Source organism: Pelodiscus sinensis, chromosome 11, assembly GCF_049634645.1.
Source record: "Pelodiscus sinensis isolate JC-2024 chromosome 11, ASM4963464v1, whole genome shotgun sequence".
Taxonomy (NCBI): domain Eukaryota; kingdom Metazoa; phylum Chordata; order Testudines; family Trionychidae; genus Pelodiscus; species Pelodiscus sinensis.
In genome coordinates, this window is record NC_134721.1 from 49,757,898 (window position 1) to 49,769,320 (window position 11,423).

An 11,423-nucleotide genomic window follows, 5' to 3' on the forward strand; every position below is an offset into this window, starting at 1 on the left:
GGGACAGAATGGCAAGTCCACCCAGCTCCCATACCACTCTCTAATTTCTCCACTCCTTTGATTCTTAATATTGGGCCCTGCCCAGGAAGCATTCACCTGCCTAATTCTCTCCTACTCCTCAAAATCAAATTGCCACCACCCATGAGTCACAAACTGTAGCAGCCTACAGGCAGGTAGGGCAAAACTCCCTGGCTGCGTCTAGACTGGCATGATTTTGTGGAAATCATGTTTTTCCGTTAAAAGTATTTCCGCAAAAGAGCGTCTAGATTGGCACGGATGCTTTTGCGTAAAAGATTTGCTTTTGCGCAAAAGCATCCGTGCCCAGTATAGACGCGCTTTTGCGCAAGAAAGCTCCGATGGCCATTTTAGCCATCGGGTTTTCTTGCGCAAAAAATTAAGGTGCCAGTCTACACTGGCCCTCTTGCGCAAGTATTCTTGCACAAGAGGGCTTATCCCTGAGCAGGAGCATCAAAGTATTTGTGCAAGAAGCACTGAATTCTTACATTAGAACTCAGTGCTCTTGCGCAAATTCAAGCAGCCAGTGTAGACAGCTGGCAAGTTTTTGCGCAAAAGTGGCCGATTTTGCGCAAAATCTTGCCAGTCTAGACACACCCCCTTTGTCTAAGGGGTTGGGATTGACTTCTCCTTTGTTATGATAATGGATGGTGGGGTGAGTTCACACTCTCTCTCTCAATGCAGTCTGTGATTCATCCAGACATTTCTGGGGAGCAGCCTGTAATGCAGGGGTCCCTTGGCCAAATGAGCCCACATTGGGATCACTAGTGCTACTCTGCATGTTTGAGAGGCTGATTTCCAAGCAATGGGAGAAACTATTCAGATTTTAGAGCTCTTAGGAAGGTTGCGTTTTAAAGCTCATGGAATGGTGGCAATCAGCATAAACCCTGTGCTGTTTTTCTGTGGTTGGCCAGCCTGGGGGGGGGAGGGGGGAGTAGTGTCATGGATCCCTAAATCCTGATACTGTGGGGAGGGGAACCCCAAGGCTGCCGGCTGCTGGAGTGATAAAAAGGAAGAAGAAGGCTGGGCAGGGGGATAAGGGCTGGTGCCCCTGTCCTGGATCCTGGCAACAAGGATCCTTCCCCTGACACACTCAGTGCTGGGAGAGGGCAGTGGAGAGGGGAGGAGTGGAGCACCGGGGCGGGGGAGAGGACATCAGTTTTGGGCTATGGGTAAGGGGCCCTGATGGAGACTGATTGATGGCATTCACCTGGGGGCCGCCTCTGCTGGTAGAGGGTCCCCCTGCTGGTAAAAGGAAGGATCCATCCCTCAATGGCGGAAGCTTAGAAGGACAGGCTCAAGGTCAGGCCAGGCTGCACCATGGAGCAGCTCAAGTAGCACTAGTGAGGTGATGCATTGGGACCCTGTGGCATTCAGCAGGTAACTCCAGCAGCTGCAAGAACAGAGAATTGCCCAGCAGCTCAAGGAGAGTGGGGGGAAAGGGGAGGACTGGGCAAAAGAAATAAATGCAGGTGGAGGGGTGTGGGACTTAGTGTATTTGTCCCTTTGTCCTACAGCTCTGTTCCCTCACCCCATCACTCACCACAATGGAGAATAGGCATTCCAAGCACAAAGCTGACTTCTCATGTTGCCTCACCTCCACACACTAGGCCTATGATCTATAATGGAGGTTCTTATTAGTGTAGTGCTGTGTGTCTGCATTAAACGGTTGGAGAGAAACTATACAGAGCTGTTTACTGTGCTATTATTTTTATGCAAAAAGCATAGAGCAGGTTATGAGGGTCTCCAACATTTCATTTTTATTTGTAAACCTCAGTGTTTGCACATTCTTACAATTTAAAGCCAGTCAAATGGATTCTTGTTTTTAATTTTTTTTTAAAAGTGTTTCTGGGCTGAGCGCCAGGACTTCAAGTTTCTACCTTCAGGATTTTTAAAAAAATGTTTAACATCAAAATAAAAAAGTTAAGCCTCTCTGGAACAGGAGTTTAAAGCAGAAATGCTGATGTAGTCTGAATAGATACAAACACCATTTCACTAATTTTGAAAAATGACACTCAACAGACACACACAAAAAAAGATGTAGGATACAAAAAACAAAGAACCCCCCCCACTCCCCAACCTAGTGTCAAGTTTGTGCAAGAAATATCTCTGGCTACATAGGACCCTTCATAATCACCTAAACTCTTACATGCTTCTAATGATCTAGTTTTTCATTTTTGTTCTATAGTCCATTGTTTTTTTTCTTTGTTTTTGAATGGCGGCTTCAGGCTGTTGGTCTGTGCTACATGACAGCACTACAGGATTTCTCCAGAGAAAGAACCTGATCCTTAACATGTCTATGTATGGAACTCTACTGGAAATCATATGGAAATTAATGCACAGGTCAGTCTGTAGCATCAGGTCCAAGATCTCTCTGGCTACTGCTGACAACAGATCCAGCACTATTTCATGTTAAGGTTTCTAAGTTCTCCATTTTTGCCAGAGGAGGCAGCTATTGTGTGTAGCAGGTAATAGCTGAGACTTGGCAATATTCATAAATTAACTCTTATTAGAAGTAACAGCCTAACAAAGACTTGGTTCAAAACCCTAGTTTAGTTCAGCTTTTTAACCATATTGCTTTTCCTTTTGTGAAGGGGAGTGAGATTTTGCTTGATTCAGCCATATTTCTCACAGAATATCCATGGAGGGCATGCTCCTCTTGGTGTTGGGCAAGCTCTTCTAGCCACTGTTGAGGGAAAGGTAGGATCTGGTGGGGTCATCCTTGACCAGGAAGCAAGTATCATTAGCAGTGCTTGCTGGGAGTAGTGTGTTTCCTTCCCAAAAGCAGGGAAGTAAAAAGGAGTAGGAGAATATATGTCTGTTCCTTTAAAAATCTCTAGTAAGAAATCAGGCAGGAGCATGGCTGTGGAAAGTCCTAGGTGGAAGCTTTATAGTGGAGCAAAGAGGCAGAGTGGCTTTTAGCACAATACTGTTTTACTTTTAATAAAGGTCCCTGGTCAGTGCTAGGAGAAAATGACTTCCTATTGCTGCTGTTTACATTCCAGCAGTCCAAAAAAACAAAACCAAAACCCTTAAAGGAGATTGGTGCTCCGTCATGCTAGGTATGAATATTTTGTAGACCATGAATATAAGAATGGACAGACTGGGTCAGACCAGTAGTTCATCTCGCCCAGTATCCCATTGTGACATGCCCTATTCTTTATGAAAACATGCTTATGATATGAATATGACATAAGTGAGCTGGATTTCATACAAGATAACTCATGTAAGACAGCGTTGGAACGGTTATGATTTACGGAATGTAAGTATCCAGTTTGTAGGCAAGTATCATTTTGTATCTACAGTTGGAGATACTGACTGTGTATCTGTATTCCAATTGTGCTAATCTGGGTGATGCCCAATGCTAACACTGCAGGGACTACAAGGGAAACGCCAGACAAAGCTGATGGCCTGTAAGTAAGGACAATGGACTGTGAACAGGTTTGAGCTTCTTGCAGATGCGCCACACTGTCACTGATTCATGGACGTTGTGGAGAAACAGAGTAAGGACTGCTGGAAGTTTCCACTGGCTAGTGGGGAATCAAACACAAGATTCCCACCTTATGGCAATTCTGTATAAGGCAGGGGAAGAAAACAATCAGAGCCTTCCATTTGCATCTCCTCTGCCTCCCTAGTCCCCACCCAAAGGGACACTTGAAAATACCCGGAAACAAAAGGACTTGAATTGAGGGGGGCAGCAGGTAGTGGAACTGCTAGACCAAGCTAAAAGATTCTAGCCTGACCAGTGAAGGCCTCTACCTAAAACAACATGTAGGGTGAGAAATTATTATTTACAAGCAGTTTCTTTAGTGACTCTTGCATCATTTGCATGCTTCATATTATTTTCATAGTGGTCTGTTTCATTCTGTTTGCTAACTCTTTAACTACTTTAAATCTATTTCAGGTTTGTGTGATAACCCAGTTTCTGTCATTTCTAACTGCAGGGGAGGAGGGACAGGAACTTGTGCGTACCTTCCTACACATTGAGGGAAGAGTCAAATGTCTTATTACTCTGTGTTGGTACTAGGGATGTAAACTCATTAAAAAAGTTAACCAGTGAAATGGTATAATTTCAATTGCTTAATTGGTTAACCATGGAGTACTGGGATCCTGTATTGGGGGCTTCTCCAGGTTGGAGTCTGTGACTGGGGTCCTGTCAGCCATCTTGCCACAGATGGGGGGTGCCTCCAGGCTTGCCGGGAAGGCTGCTCTGGTCTGCCTAACATGCTGTAGACAGGGGGGAGGCGATGCTCCAATCCAGCCAGGGGCTGCTTCTTGGGTCCAGCCAGGCCTGCTGTGCCACAGCCTAGGGCTTCTCCAGCTAGGCTGGGCCCCGCCCTCTGGCTAATCGGTTACTGGGTAAGCATGCCAATAAGGCTAATGCTTACCAGATAACAGATTAAGCTTTTACATCCCTAGCTGATACTCCAAGAGAAGTGGACATCTGGGTGCTGTGGCAAGTCCCTTAAGATGAGTCTTCCAAGAGCTGGTCTCAGTATCTATATTGTTCTGCAGTTCGGTTTGGCTCTGCCCGTGTTTTGTTGGAGGCATCGTAAGAGCCTGGCTCAGCAAGACAGATTTAAGAGAACCCCCAGGATGGCAGAAAAGGTGGGCTTAGTGGTATCTTGAGCACATCGTGTGGTATCCCAAGGGGCTATCCTGTCACACTAATCTTCTAATAAAGGCCAATGCCAGATGTTTTCAAGGGATTGAATAATAACGGGCGATCATCAAGTAATTCATCTCCTGTGGTCCAGTCCCAAAGACCGTTTCTTATTTAAACAGACAAGACCAACAAAAAATGGAAGTGAAGTATTTTTATTATTCCCATTTTATGCAGTTGAACACATTACAAAGAAATTTAAGGGCTTTGGGGTCAGCACAGGTCAGCTGCCTCTAAAGCAAATGATCTCTGCAGGCACGCATCACAGCAGTCTCACATATCTGTCGCTATGGGACTTGCTGCCTAAGGTGTCTTTTTACCCTTGTCCACGAGCTCAGGTATAGAACAAGGGGAAACTCTCTCCGAACTTTGCAGTAAGTTGGTCTCCTTAAGGCTGTGTCTAGACCACATGCCTCTGTCGGCAGAGGCATGTAGATAAGACAGATAGGCAAAGGCAAATGAAGCCGCGATTTAAATGATCGCGGCTTCATTTAAATTTACATGGCTGCCTCGCTGATCCGACAAACAGCTGATCAGTTGTTTGTCAGCTCAGCGAGGCAGCCATGTAAATGTAAATGAAGCCGCGATCATTTAAATCGCGGCTTCATTTGCCTTTGCTGAACAAACAAATCTACATGCCTCTGCCAACAGAAGCATGTAGTTTAGACGTACCCTAAGAGTCCCCCTTGTGGCAGGGTAAGATAAAATTCCTCCATTCAGAACAATATTGTTCAGAATCAGCAGCGCAATCATCCGCCTTCTGATATTAAGGTTTCACATAGCTGAGCCAGTTCCTGGGGAATAATAAACCTTCCTGTGTATACAGCCAGAAGAATAATCAGAGCGATTCAAGTTCTTTTTCCATGTGCCTTTCTGTATTTAAAACCCATTTTCTCCCCCAGAAGCACTCATTACTTTCCCTGTATTTTGTAAGGGGCTGCAGAGCGGGCAGTCACATTTTCTGTATGTTTAGGTTAAAAGGTATTAAGTAAAATCCAAATATCCAGAACCACATTTCAGAAAATCAATATTGTGAAGAACACAGTATATTAAACGATTGGAAAGAAGGAAACCTGTGCTATTACAAGATGACAGCAAAACAAAGTGGTGTTTTTTGTTTTTCTGCTGAATTCAGTTCTTATTTATCATAGAGGTTCCTAAAGCTCAGCTAAAAATGGGGCCTTTCTGTGCAGAACATTTAGGTTTATTTGCAGCAGACAAGACCTGAGAAATTATACAAACAAGCTCGCCTCTGACAAATTGATAGTCCTCAAGAAATTAGACTGTGATTTTTAAAATGTTTTTCTCTGCTAACCATGTAGCAAAGCATTTTTATTTACAGACAGACTTACAGTGACTAAGTACCTACTAAAGACTGCTATATTCGTTCAGGTAATGAAGCAAGCATAACTCTGCAAATATCTACTGAATATAGAGAATCGTAAGCATCAGTTTTGTTTAAACATAGGAGAGAAGATTTCCAACCTCTGAATTTCTTTACTTGGGGGGAGAGAGGAGGGATGAACTGATTTGGTAAGCAATATTATCTCCTGCTGCCCACACTGCCTAATTAACATTGTTAGAGATCCTTGTGCTATCGTAGACAATGGTGGATGATGGAGTAGGTTTTCCTTAAAATCTAACAGCCTGGTATGGTGCTAAGAAGTAATGTGATATTAAAAGTGCTGTAGGGTCCCAGCTACTTTTGGTCCCTGTCATTCCAAGCCCTTGGCATGAAAATTGAAGAGCCCTTGTGTTCTGATTTAATTCCAGTGTGGGTTTTCAGGCCTGACACCTGTGAAGTCAATGGCATTTTTGCCTTTGACTTCAATGGAGCCAGGTTTTCACCCTGTGCCCCTAAATTCCTTGTTCCTCTAGAATGTGGTGGGGAGAGAAAGAAGATTAAAAAAAAGTTTTGTAGCCAAGTTGTATGTCTATATTTTTATATCAAAGACAGTTGTTTGAAATCTCAGTTACCCAAGGCTTACATTTTCCAAGTCTCATCTTTTGGGTGCCCGGTTTGAGTTGCCTTAAAGAGATGAAGTTTGTCCTAACAGCTGAGTTCTGACCCTACCCCCAATCAGGCCCATTTACAGTGTTTCAAATTGGGCATCCAAACACTGAGGTACCCATCATCAATATTCACTTTTTAAAAATGTAGGTCAGTTGCATCAGCTGCTTCCCCCTGCAGAGCTAAATCCAGACAGTAGCCTTTCACATCAGAGCCCCAGAGGTTAATGCTTTATTTCCATTAAGCCTTAAATGGATCATCCTCCATTTTGCATCCCAAACCAAAGAGCAGTGCAGAGGCCAATGCTGAGGAGCAAATGTACTGTTTCTTCTCCCAGCACCATCTGGAAGGTCACAGGTCAGCAGGAGTGGGAAGGTGGCCAAGAGTGTTTGCATCAGGCCAGTTGTCTTGAGAGACCTGGGAGGAGCATGCCATTTGGGGGCCATAGGGAGGTAAGAGCTGGGATGTGAGCATATGGAACAGCTTCCGCATATTGGATATTGACTCAAACCGCGGTAGAACAGCTTGTTAGTGGGAGATGTATGGGAGCAACTGTGTCAGCCGAGGACAATGCAAAATGGCCATCAATGATACGCAACATAGAATTGAACTCTGACCATGTTTCCTGCGTAAGTACTTCTAACAGAAATAGGCTAAGTGGGGACCATGGTTACTAGTCTTCAGTTATCTCTAACACTGTTGGAGGCTTCCTAAGGAGACACTTGAGAATGTAACTGTTTGTACTTTCGAATCCAGTGTATCTGTGACTTTTTTTAGTCACCGATGGATTATCCTGTTAGTCTTTTAGCCAAGCATCTGATTGCTATAGACCCACAAGTGCTACAGATTTTTCAGCGGGGTAGCCAAGTTAGTCTGTAACATAAAACAACAAATAGTCTGGTAGCACTTTAAAGATAACAAAACATGTAGATGGGATCATGAGCTGTTGGAGGTCCAGAACCAAGAATAAACAAGGGAATTCTTGGTTCTGGACCTCTAACACTCCAGTCATCTGAAGAAGTGGGCTGTGCCCACGAAAGTCTGGTAGCACTGTAAAGACTAAAAAAGCATGTAGATGGTACCATGAGCTATTTGTTGTTACGTTTTTTTTAAGTGCTACGGATGGTAGTCTAAGCATCTGCTTCTCTCTGGGACCTTGTGATGGACCTCTGTTAGGGGCTGGCTGCTTGAATTGAGGGAAGAAAATAGCCCATCCTTCAGAATCTGACCTATGTTCCAAAAAAGATGAAGATCTGCTGATGGGAGAGGCCGGGAGCCTAGATCAAAGAATTAGATTTGTTTTGTTTGGTTTGTACTTTTTGTTACACCAGAAGAGGGGGGAGGCTTTTAAATCTGTCTGCAGGGCTAAACTAAGAGGGAAGTGAGGTAGACTACTCAGCTGGGCAGCATGAGGCAAGATGATGGGGTTAGACACATGGATTCATGAAGCAGTGAAAAATGAAGCACTTGGAAGATATGGAAAATGCTTCTAGAAGAAGGTCTTCACACACAGCTCTCCAAAAAGGGCAGAGTTGATCTACTCCTATTGTGTGCAGGTAGAAATAAGTAGACATTTACATTTATATAGCAACGTTCATTTTGAATGACCCAGAATCAGTTCTTCAGAATAATCTAGGCTGTGCACAGCGCGTGATGAAATACAGCCCCCCTAGAGTGAAAGCCGTGGCAGAGCTCTCTTTCCTCTCAGGATACCGGTGTCAGCATCTTTCCATTTCTGCCTCTACCCAGAATAGATGGGGTCTCAAAGTTAAAAATCTCATTGCACCAGTCCCCTCCTAGCATAAACTGCACATTCAATGTATCGGTCTTGGAAGGATGAAAGTCCCAATCCGCTCCATTGAGATCTGTGGTTCCAGGGAGCGCTCCTTTAGCCCTCGGTAACTTTGCCCCCAGCAGTGAGTCACTTGCATTTTCATTCCATAGAGCTGAATGGAGTCCCAAGTGACTATCTGCAAACGGAGCCTTTTATTGCTTTTTTTAAAACTTGCGCGCTGAAATCATTTTTGTATTGGATTAACGGGGCTGTACATACCTTTATCTCCAGACATGTATGCAGTGCACATCTGCAGTTGCTGTCAACTGTTGGCTTCCCTGTATTTCTTCAAGCCAAGGCTATCTGTGGCTCACGGTTCGTTTCAACAGGTGGATTCACCCTTTCAAATGAAGATGGTGTGCTTGGAGCTGCCCTTCTGAAGAGGTCTTTGGCAATGGTCTGTTTGCAAAGGAAAGCTAGTCTGCGGAGTTAAATACAAGTGACAGTGCCGGCCTTCTGCTCAGTCACATGAGGTATTTACCATCCGTGAGCCCTCTAATTGCAGTACTCAGAGAGCTGCTGAAATGGTGTTTCTTGTTTTGCAGCTGTTAGCAAGGAGAACTTTACACTTCCTCCTCCCACAGTTTTCTGCCTTTCAGCAAAAGAAAAATGCAGCCCATCAAGACTCCTCTTCTTTGTAAATGTGCTCTGGGTGTTTAAAAATGAATGGCAGTTTCCACATCAGATTTTGCAATTTGCTGAGTTATTACAACCAGGTTAAAAGCATCAGGAATCCACATCTCCTCACTCACCAGTTCTATGACAGTATAACTCCACTGATATCAATGAAGGTGTCCATAGAAGTAAGGAAGTGAACGGTCCCCATCTTTCTCTTTGGAGAGAGAGATTTGCAGAATGGGATTCAACATGCTGGTTACCGTTAAAGATAACATTTTGCTGTTATATTTTCTGGAAACTACAGATACAATGCACCAGAGCGCCTTCCTCCTATGTCCCAGGTGCTTCCCAAGCTTGCTTTGGAACAGCAATGGGGAGCCAAGCCTAGTGAGCGGGCTGCACTCCTGAAGCGCTGGGAGGAATGGGGAGGAGGAATGGGGAGGCTCCAGTGCCACAGTGTGTGAGAGGTGTTGGGGAAGGAGGTAGAGAAGGGGTGCACTGGCCACAAGTGGAACTCTAGTTGGCTGCAGGTTGCCCACCACTGGATTTCAATCGTGTGGCCCACTGAGATGAAGCAAGGCCCACTCACAAGGCTTAGTTGCCCACTGCTGTTCTAAAGCAAGTGTGGGAAGCAACTGGGATATGTGAGGAAGGCACTATGGTCCTTTGTATCTGTAGTTTCCAGGAGAGCCACAGAGAAGTGCCTGCTTGATACCTACTAGGCTGTGGTCCCTGATAAAAGGGGCTGAGACGATGCAGTCAAGGAGAAAGGAGGAGGGCAGAAGATGGTTGGTACCATCTTCTCCGCACCTCACCACACTGGAGCAAGTCCTGTGCAGACTGTGGCTTGTCCCTGAGGCCAGGGATTAGACTTCAGGGCTGCAGTTGGCCACGGTGTCAGGTGTAAAGACCGAGGACTGCCAATACCCTGGGAAAGGGGTGAGAGTGGAGCGGTGGGCACTGCCGAAGGGCAGTGTCCTGAAGAGGAAGCCACAGTCCAAGGAGAGAGGCTGGTCCGGAGTCAGAGTGAAGGCAAAGAGAGCAGAGCGATGCCAGACAGCAGGTGGTACAATCAACTGAGCTAATTCCTGGACTACCCAGCAGTAGGTGACATGGTGGTGAGTTGACCCTGTTACGCTGGCCAACATTTTCTGTTGAAACTGGGTTTTTTTAGGGCATATCCTGTCAGTTTGTGGAAGTCCAGAGAGCTTTCCAGTGTACAGCTGGTAGCAGAAAGTCTGGAAGTAGTGAGAACAGTCCCTATTTGCAAGCACAACATTGCCTAATTTGGGATCACAAAGCGAAAAAAAGCTAGTACTTCCAATGGTTGTCTGTCTGACTAGAACATGTTGGGTCTACAACACCAAGCCAGAAATAGCATACGAGTATAATTTCTCCCGATAGGCCAGTGCTTCCTGTTCCAGAACTCTTTTTGGACCAGGAATAGCCAAGGAGTATTAATATGGCAACAACAACATGCATCTGGGACTCTGAGATGCTGATGGGTGTATCTGAGATGAGCCACTTGTCTTTAATTAATATACGTCCACATTATCAGGCGAGTTTTTAAAAAATGCATTTTAAGTAAATATAAATGGGCTATTGTCTGCATTTTATGCACCAACAGTGCCATCTAGGGGTTTCTAATGTCAATTGCAGGTGATCAACAGCAATTTTTTTTTTTTTGGAAAAAGAGAGACCCTTCCTTCCTTCCTTCCTTCAGTGTTGTATGTTCTCAATGGCTTATCATAAGTGTTAAAGCAGAGTTCCCAGCTGTCTCTGTGAAACCATTTTACACTTGTATGTAGTAAAAAAAAGAGCAATTGCATCATGCTTCTTCAGAGTAGTGTTTGTTTTTAAACCCTCAGATGCTGGAATCAAGAGTGCAAGAGAATCTCAGCTTTCATTTAAGTGTCTAGCCTTCATAGGTTCTGAGAGAAGAAAGCTCAGAAACCAGAAGACAAGTAAACAATATATATAATCTCATGCCTCTTAAAATAATCTTGTGGTTCTGAGGGCCTGATGTAATCCACTATGGGTATGTCCTCACAGCAGAGTTATGGCAGAATAGCTAACGCTATTCCAAAATAACATAGTCCGCAGTTATTTCAGAATAATGACAAAATAATGTCCAGTTGAAATAAGCTATTTCAATTTACGCTACGCAATTGAAGTAGCTCAAGTTGTGTAGCTAATTATGGATTTAGTCCTGCTGTGTAGACGTGCGCTATGAGACTCATAGAATCCTAGAGCTGGAAGAGACCTCAGGAGGTCATTGAGTC

At 44.5% G+C, this 11,423-nt stretch overlaps 1 long non-coding RNA gene across 1 annotated transcript in view; it reads right to left on the minus strand.

Moving 5' to 3' along the window:
• Positions 1 to 9,545, minus strand: part of LOC102452398 (uncharacterized) — a 19,919-nt gene extending 10,374 nt beyond the window's left edge. Inside the window, exon 1 of the long non-coding RNA XR_003089896.2 lies at positions 8,743 to 9,545. This is a non-coding gene — a long non-coding RNA (uncharacterized LOC102452398). The remainder of the gene's footprint in view (positions 1 to 8,742) is intronic.
• Between the last annotated feature and the right edge of the window lie 1,878 nt (positions 9,546 to 11,423).